Source organism: Sinocyclocheilus rhinocerous, unplaced genomic scaffold, assembly GCF_001515625.1.
Source record: "Sinocyclocheilus rhinocerous isolate Xijiao unplaced genomic scaffold, SAMN03320098_v1.1 scaffold831, whole genome shotgun sequence".
NCBI lineage: Eukaryota > Metazoa > Chordata > Actinopteri > Cypriniformes > Cyprinidae > Sinocyclocheilus > Sinocyclocheilus rhinocerous.
Genome location: NW_015641020.1, coordinates 1527575 through 1535645, shown reverse-complemented (window position 1 = coordinate 1535645; position 8071 = coordinate 1527575). Strand labels below are relative to the sequence as shown.

General features: G+C 35.9%; 1 long non-coding RNA gene across 1 annotated transcript in view; it reads left to right on the top strand.

Moving 5' to 3' along the window:
• Positions 1-522: 522 nt before the first annotated feature.
• LOC107753972 (uncharacterized) overlaps positions 523-8071 on the top strand; it is a 9095-nt gene continuing 1546 nt past the window's right edge. The window contains exons 1-2 of the long non-coding RNA XR_001641528.1: positions 523-688; positions 7799-7894. This is a non-coding gene — a long non-coding RNA (uncharacterized LOC107753972). The remainder of the gene's footprint in view (positions 689-7798; positions 7895-8071) is intronic.

The following is an 8071-nucleotide window of genomic DNA, read 5'->3' as shown; positions in this document are numbered from 1 at the left end:
AAAGTACAGCATGAGAAAAACGAGGTTAACATTTTCTCAATGGCTGAATTCTAAAATGTTCATTGTCCTTAATCTTATAATGCAGCACACAAATGTTTTCAAAAAGAACTATAATCCCATCTCATCTGTTGCTATCTTTCATTTGAGACATCTTTCACAATCATTCCTTTAAATGTCCACTAATTAAATCAATCAGGCATGTTGTTGAATTGATACAATAAAAAGTATTAGCATTTAAAATGTACCAGTAGCAACATACCAAAGCCCAGATTTATTTAACTTATTTCAAGTCCCAGTTATATGACATGTTGCATTATGGAAGTCTAAAAACTAAAAACCTTACATGTGTGAAAATTATAAATAGTTAAATGAATTGGTCCTGAATAGTGAGAATGTTTTCCTCATGTTTCACTGGAGACGTGCCAGCACACTAGCAAGCTACTGAGTGAAAGAGGAGGAGGAGGGTGAGAAAGAGGAGGAGGGCGTGCTGCTCAGATAAGCTATTTAAAGCTGAAACTTCTGTGCTCAGACCTGAAGCTTTCCTTGTTGTCATAGCTGAACGGGTTCTATCATCGCCAGTGAACTGTCAGTGATTTGGACAACATTTCAACTGTCGCAAGTCACTTGGAATTTGAAGAATTCTTTTGGGCGACAGTACCAGCGTAAGTGCGTTTCAAGAGAACAACCGGTGAGTCAATTTGATTAGCCTATTTAATATTATTTATAAAATTGAACACTGAATTATACAAATATGCAAAATTCAAAGTAAATATTAACTTTGCAGTCTTATAAAGGCTGTTAAACAATCTGTAGGGGTGTCAAAGTGGGAGCGTCTCACAGTAATAATTTTCTTGCTACAGGCAAGAAAATGGGCTATACGTTGTTAAAATGGTTTGTAATTTTAACAAGAAAAAAGTCAAATGCTACAGTAAAACGTGTTAAGTGGGTAGCTGTTAATGAAAATATATAACATACAATAATCGCAATTTAACTGTAAAACTGCTTTTGTGTATGAACTACTATACAGTGTAATCTTAATTGCTTCCAACAAGACAATACATGTATACTTTTACAGAAACATTTTTTAAATTGTGTTTAGTACAAAATATGATTCACCTTGTAATTTTTTTTAGATAATCTGTGTAGCATTGTTTTGTTTGTGTATGGAATACTGCAGTGTATGTTTATTTGTTCTTGCGTAAAGTCACATTTAGATTAATATTAATGTGACCTTATATTTTATCATCTATTTTACGACTATACCTACAAAATATAGGCAATCACAAAAATAACATCCCACATGCCTGGAACGTTTTAACAGTTTCTTTAGGCTTTTTAGGCTACATATTATGAAAGATTCCTTTTATCGTGTAGCACCGTGAATTTCCTGAGGGTTATATGCATTAAACCCGACTTTTTACTTAAGTACCAGATACAATATTGTACGTTACTAATTATAACACTTTAATTTTACAGAGAGTAAAGAACATTTACATTATCAAATAACATTTTCATTCAGTCTACCCAGAGTTCAGGCACTCTCAAAAACTCCCATTATGATCACTGAAGCTGTTCACACTGTTAAATGAATATATTACTTACATTTTTCTTACGCACATCTGCACTTTGTTGTTTCTGATAAGAGCATTTGCCAAATAATTCAGTCAGCGAGCAAGTGAACGAAACACCGCGTTTCGGCGATGACTCACCTGAACGCCTCTGATTGGTTATAGCATTCATAAGCTCAACAGAATCGTGTGTGGTTGGTTATAATGCAGCGCTGTTCAAACGCGTCTGTCTCTGGCTCAGCGCCATCCAAAGCGCGAACTCAGATTTGAATTTAGCAGCTGATGCTGTGCCGCACAGTGGGAGCGTCTCACAGTAATAATTTTCTTGCTACAGGCAAGAAAATGGGCTATACGTTGTTAAAATGGTTTGTAATTTTAACAAGAAAAAAGTCAAATGCTACAGTAAAACGTGTTAAGTGGGTAGCTGTTAATGAAAATATATAACATACAATAATCGCAATTTAACTGTAAAACTGCTTTTGTGTATGAACTACTATACAGTGTAATCTTAATTGCTTCCAACAAGACAATACATGTATACTTTTACAGAAACATTTTTTAAATTGTGTTTAGTACAAAATATGATTCACCTTGTAATTTTTTTTAGATAATCTGTGTAGCATTGTTTTGTTTGTGTATGGAATACTGCAGTGTATGTTTATTTGTTCTTGCGTAAAGTCACATTTAGATTAATATTAATGTGACCTTATATTTTATCATCTATTTTACGACTATACCTACAAAATATAGGCAATCACAAAAATAACATCCCACATGCCTGGAACGTTTTAACAGTTTCTTTAGGCTTTTTAGGCTACATATTATGAAAGATTCCTTTTATCGTGTAGCACCGTGAATTTCCTGAGGGTTATATGCATTATCAAACCAATAAACTATTCCACGTACTCTCTATCAACAAATAGCCTGTAATCTTCAGAGGGCAATTTGTTCATTAGGTTTTCATCACTTGGCACATACGTTGTTAAAATGGTTTGTAATTTTAACAAGAAAAAAGTCAAATGCTACAGTAAAACGTGTTAAGTGGGTAGCTGTTAATGAAAATATATAACATACAATAATCGCAATTTAACTGTAAAACTGCTTTTGTGTATGAACTACTATACAGTGTAATCTTAATTGCTTCCAACAAGACAATACATGTATACTTTTACAGAAACATTTTTTAAATTGTGTTTAGTACAAAATATGATTCACCTTGTAATTTTTTTTAGATAATCTGTGTAGCATTGTTTTGTTTGTGTATGGAATACTGCAGTGTATGTTTATTTGTTCTTGCGTAAAGTCACATTTAGATTAATATTAATGTGACCTTATATTTTATCATCTATTTTACGACTATACCTACAAAATATAGGCAATCACAAAAATAACATCCCACATGCCTGAAACGTTTTAACAGTTTCTTTAGGCTTTTTAGGCTACATATTATGAAAGATTCCTTTTATCGTGTAGCACCGTGAACTTCCTGAGGGTTATATGCATTATCAAACCAATAAACTATTCCACGTACTCTCTATCAACAAATAGCCTGTAATCTTCAGAGGGCAATTTGTTCATTAGGTTTTCATTCATCACTTGGCACTGTTTAAAGGGACAGTTCACCCAAAAATGTACTCACCCTCAAAGCATCCTAGGTGTGTATGACTTTTTTCTTTCAGTCAAATCCAATCGGAGTTATATTAAAAAACATTCTGGCTCTTCCTAGCTTTATAATGGCAGTGAATGGGTGTTATTTTTCAATAGTCCAAAAGAAGTCCAATAAAGTGCATCCATCCATCATAAAAAGTGTCCCACATGGCTCTGGGCCACATGGCTTGTTTTACCTTTGCTGTAAACAAAACTTGGTTCTCGCGAGACTAGCATATTCTCACCAGAGCTTACACTACACTTATGTCGTTATCCGTTAGAACGCCACTCTTTCATGAAAGCGTGTACGACAGTTAGCGGAAGCTAGAGATTAAGGTTTATAAAGTTTTATATGAGACTTGAGATTCTGAAAGAACATAAATCACATGCAAGGTCAAAAGTCTATTTTTATTTATTGGACGCCAAAAAGGGCCATCAGCCACTCATATAGTCTAGCGGAAGCTAGAGATTAAGGTTTATAAAGTTTTAAATATGGATTTTTTTCTTTAAAAAAACACATAGATTTGCTTCAGGAGGCCTTTATTAAAGGGGACATAACACACACAGTTTCACCCAATCTCATGTTGATCTTGAGTACCTATAGAGTAGTAGCAGTGTGGTTGAAATGATTGAAAACGCATTCAACCTATGCAGTGCTGCAATTCACAGTCTGCAGTTCCAGGAAAAATGCTGTGGAGCTCTAAATTAATGACAAATGAAACTGACAGCCCTGGTTTGTTTCTGAGGGTGTGTAATTGAATGTGTGCATAGCCAGTGTCTTATTCTCAGAAAAGAGGCTGGGGATGAAGGAGTGTCATAAGTGAAGTGTCGTAACTATATATTACCTATCTGTTTTAAGCAGCAGTCCTCCAGAGTGTACTTAACCTATAAAAGACAAAACACAGGCATACCGATACACAAACACATCTCACGGTGTTTAGTAAATGACATGGAGCGGGTCATCATGTTAGGTCACAAGTCTAGATTAAATACCCTATAAGGATGTGTGTGTGTGTGTGTGTACGCGTTTGTGTCTACAAGATCTTGCTTGTAGTATTCATAAGTGCATGTCTACATCACTAGTAAACAACTTAGCTCTAAATCGTACACATCTTACATCATTTCTGGGTCTCTGGGCAAGAACCTAAAAATTAAATAAACCAAGTACCGTCTGCAGTTCTGAATCATGACCGGGATCTTTTATAGCTGGGACCGCTCCATCTTCCAGTATGAAACGATGTGCAAATCCAGCGTCGAACTGGGCCTTGTTTATAAAACGTTCGTCAACAAACACACTTGCAAAGCTCCGTTGCTGCCCCGGAAAAACAAACTGCATCCACTGTTCATGTGTCTACAAGATCTTGCTTGTAGTATTCATAAGTGCATGTCTACATCACTAGTAAACAACTTAGCTCTAAATCGTACACATCTTACATCATTTCTGGGTCTCTGGGCAAGAACCTAACCAAAAATTAAACCAAGAGGAAAGAAACCACATTTTCTGTTCTTATGCCTCCTCATCCACTTGTCTGGGCCTTTTTTCTTACGCTTTTCGTCACAAACTGAACACACACAGAAATAAGAATGAAACCTAAAATTCCCATGACGAGCGCTTCGTGTGTGTACGCGTTTGTGTCTACAAGATCTTGCTTGTAGTATTCATAAGTGCATGTCTACATCACTAGTAAACAACTTAGCTCTAAATCGTACACATCTTACATCATTTCTGGGTTTCTGGGCAAGAACCTAACCAAAAATTAAACCAAGAGGAAAGAAACCACATGGGGGACGTTCACAGAGTAGCAAGAGAGAAATCAAAATCATTTAACTCATTTTGAGATACTAACAATCTTTTACAAATCAACACTCAAATTTATGAGACTTGAGATTCTGAAAGAACATAAATCACATGCAAGGTCAAAAGTCTATTTTTATTTATTGGACGCCAAAAAGGGCCATCAGCCACTCATATAGTCTTTATAAGAACATGTAAATACTACAGATAAAGACACTGAAAACTACTGATACTAAAAAGAAGGAATTTAAACAAGTGTGAATTCACAGGTTGTCCTTATGCTGTAGACTTTAATGAATACACAAGCTTGTTGAGGAAAAACAGCAGTGTGGTTGAAATGATTGAAAAGGCATTCAACCTATGCAGTGCTGCAATTCACAGTCTGCAGTTCCAGGAAAAATGCTGTGGAGCTCCAAATTAATGACAAATGAAACTGACAGCCCTGGTTTGTTTCTTGAGGGTGTGTAATTGAATGTGTGCATAGCCAGTGTCTTATTCTCAGAAAAGAGGCTGGGGATGAAGGAGTGTCATAAGTGAAGTGTCGTAACTATATATTACCTATCTGTTTTAAGCAGCAGTCCTCCAGAGTGTACTTAACCTATAAAAGACAAAACACAGGCATACCGATACACAAACACATCTCACGGTGTTTAGTAAATGACATGGAGCGGGTCATCATGTTAGGTCACAAGTCTAGATTAAATACCCTATAAGGATGTGTGTGTGTGTGTGTACGCGTTTGTGTCTACAAGATCTTGCTTGTAGTATTCATAAGTGCATGTCTACATCACTAGTAAACAACTTAGCTCTAAATCGTACACATCTTACATCATTTCTGGGTTTCTGGGCAAGAACCTAACCAAAAATTAAACCAAGAGGAAAGAAACCACAACATTTTCTGTTCTTATGCCTCCTCATCCACTTGTCTGGGCCTTTTTTCTTACGCTTTTCGTCACAAACTGAACACACACAGAAATAAGAATGAAACCTAAAATTCCCATGACGAGCGCTTCCACATGTATAATGTTTTGCTTGAGTTATGAAAATGACTGAGAGGAAAAGAAGTGAGAGGAATGAAGAGGTTATTTTTACATAATTTACAACACAAATCATTTTATCTGCAGTCTCAAATGGTGACGCTTTATGCCTATAATGAAAAGAAGCCTGAAAACTTGAAATGAAACAAACTGAGTTAAACCAAGCCGTTCTTTCTTATCACTTCGACTCTCTAAATAATCAAGATCTGAAGATATAAAACTATAAAATGATCATAAAGCTAAAACTCAAATCAAACAGCAAAACAAATGTTCATAACATGCTGATATGTTTGCAGGCAGATCTGAATAGATGTTGTCCAAAAATATTAATTGTTCCACAATACAAGGAGCTATTCCAACACGTACAAAATTCTCAACACAATTTATTTCTAAAAGACATTAGTGTTTTTAGCTTTTAACAATTAATATTCAGAATTTTGCATGTTTTGTCCTCAGGCAAGTTAATTAAGCTGAACAATAGCATGAGAAAACTCCTCTGATTTATGAGAGTTCATAACAGAAATAAAAGAGATGGGATGGGTGGGAACAGTGTTATGTATGACAGTAAACGTCCATATTACTGTGGCATGTGGTGACATGGTTCTGTGACAGCAGTTTTACTAGCACACAAACATTCTCTTGTGTTGAGTGTTAATGTTTGAGAGCAACCTGTAGTTGGAAGGAAAACATGCCCTGATTTTTTTTTAATGTTATGCCTTGCATTTCAAGCCCGACAACTATGATCTCATGACTTATTACACAAGCTTGTAGTTCATGATCCCATTCAGCATGTATTTTTTTAATGTGAAAACTTTAACCCAAGAATAAATATGCAAGTCGGCCCCTAAGGTATTACGTTGATTAATGGACTGGATTAATAGAGCATTTCAAAACAGTGTAAAAAGCCAAGTCATTAAAAATTAACCATTAACCCTGTATACTACAAACCAAAGGCCAAACCTGGGAAAAGGTGATAAGAGTAGCACTGGCCACTTTGTCGCAAAAAGCTCTTAAGGACACGTTTGTATTTGTCTTTGGCATAGGTTTCTGATGGAAATTAACTAAGTCATAGTAGAAACCACTCTTTAACCCACATACTCAACAACTGCAGGGCATGAATCACTTCGAACACGAGTTTATAAACGAATTATGAATAATACGCTTAGCAGCTGTCAAAAGTGCTTCATAAACTGCTAGGCGAACTCCCTATATGGCTAACATGGCTAAACTGACAGTCTCTATCAGGGAACTTGACCTGGCGTGTAATACCCAATCACGGATCAGATGACTCCGTTCAGTCTACCCACTGACGTCGCTACATGGGATTAGACAGCAGAGCAGAGGTTTGCACACACAAGGCTGTAATGAGATTATACAGTACAGTACATAAAACCCACGGTGACCGGGAAAATTTTAGACAACTAACAATCACAACAAACAACAGCGGTTTTACCTCAATAACCACAGAAGCAACAGATGGGCATTAACAATCGACATTTTTGCTAGTTTAGAAACGTTATTTAGTGTTTTTGTGATAGAGCAAAGTCAGGCCAGAGTCGGTTTGTCTAACAGGTGTTTATCTTGTCCTTCTTCTTTTTTTCTTCTTCTTCTTCTTTGGAATTTTTGACGTATTCCGCACCATAGGAACATACCGCCACCAACTGTTTCTAATCATACATGGATGATAGTCCCGCCTCTATTCACATTTTATTTATTTATTTATTTATTTATTTGTTTATCTTGTCCTTTAGCTCCCCCTACTGATATGGGTGTAAAAATGCTGCAGTGCTTTCCCTTCTACAGACGCTGCAAGGAGAGGTGCAAAAGACAGTGCCCTCCTGAGACGGGTAAGAAATGTTCTCAAACTTTATAACTTTTTCAGATAAATCCAAAAGGTAATTTATAATCTGGCCAAATGATAAATTGGTAGGTGACATGGAAATTCAAGCAGTGAAAACTGTGTTGTCTAGTGTGACATGGTATATATATGTATATATATATATATATATATTTTTTTTTTTTTT